General features: G+C 38.7%; 1 protein-coding gene across 1 annotated transcript in view; it reads left to right on the top strand.

The window, feature by feature from the left end:
* LOC101856667 (mediator of RNA polymerase II transcription subunit 15) overlaps positions 1 to 882 on the top strand; it is a gene marked incomplete in the record, with an annotated part of 56761 nt that overhangs the window by 40177 nt on the left and 15702 nt on the right. The window contains 1 exon segment of the mRNA XM_035970278.1: positions 210 to 294.

Raw genomic sequence — 882 nt, 5'->3', positions numbered from 1 at the left:
TATATATATCTTTATATACCTAACAAGGGATCATAATTTTTGGAAATTTGAAACTACATTGGATTAACTGCGACGTGCAGCAGAGAGAAATGATACCTGCTGAGTTACACAATCACGATCATGAGCTTATAGCATGTTCTGTTGTTCCTTCTGTTTCTGCATTTAAATTCGTCAGGTTCTGAGTATGTTTTTCTGTTTCTCATTGACAGAACCATTGGCTGACGTCATCTTGTGCTTCCTACATCTCGGAACCACTGGGATCTCTTTGGATTAACAGCTCTCGTTTTGACTGAGGTAAACACATTTTCTTAGTTTCAGTTTTTGTATGAATTTTAAGCCACTTGCAACACAATTAGGTCGTTCGTATAAGTGCAGACGATTAGAGGTATTGCTAGACAACAAATTAAAGGAGGAGAGATGATGATGATGATAGGTGTTTGTAAGGAAAGAAGTTAACATTACCAAGCCATCCGCCAACCACCCACAAAGATATTTTCATCGAAATATACACCGGTGTCTGCGGTGTAGCTGTTAGGTGTTCAACTGTCGGTGGCACAAAGGAGACCCGCGTTCGATTTCCCAATGGGGAAACTTTTAAAAAAACAACCGAGTATCTAGTTGTCGCTTGGATGTATCGCTCTCAGCCTTGGTATAAAAAGCATGCCCGGAAACCGCCTCCTGAATTATCTAAATGTGAGGCAACGTAGTGGAATCAGGTTCTCGTCAAAATAATGAAATCGAAGAAAACAGCAGTTTTCTCTCTGCTTAGCAATTTTTATCAATTTTTTTTAAAGGCTCAAGACCTTTTATGTCCAGTTACAAACACATTCCTTTGAGGATTTCACCGAAAACGTTGATTAAAGGCACAAAAATATAAATTTC

Source organism: Aplysia californica, unplaced genomic scaffold, assembly GCF_000002075.1.
Source record: "Aplysia californica isolate F4 #8 unplaced genomic scaffold, AplCal3.0 scaffold00246, whole genome shotgun sequence".
NCBI classification, from domain to species: Eukaryota; Metazoa; Mollusca; class Gastropoda; order Aplysiida; family Aplysiidae; genus Aplysia; species Aplysia californica.
The sequence above is the reverse complement of the archived record's forward strand: the minus strand, read 5'-3'. Positions and strand labels throughout refer to the sequence as shown.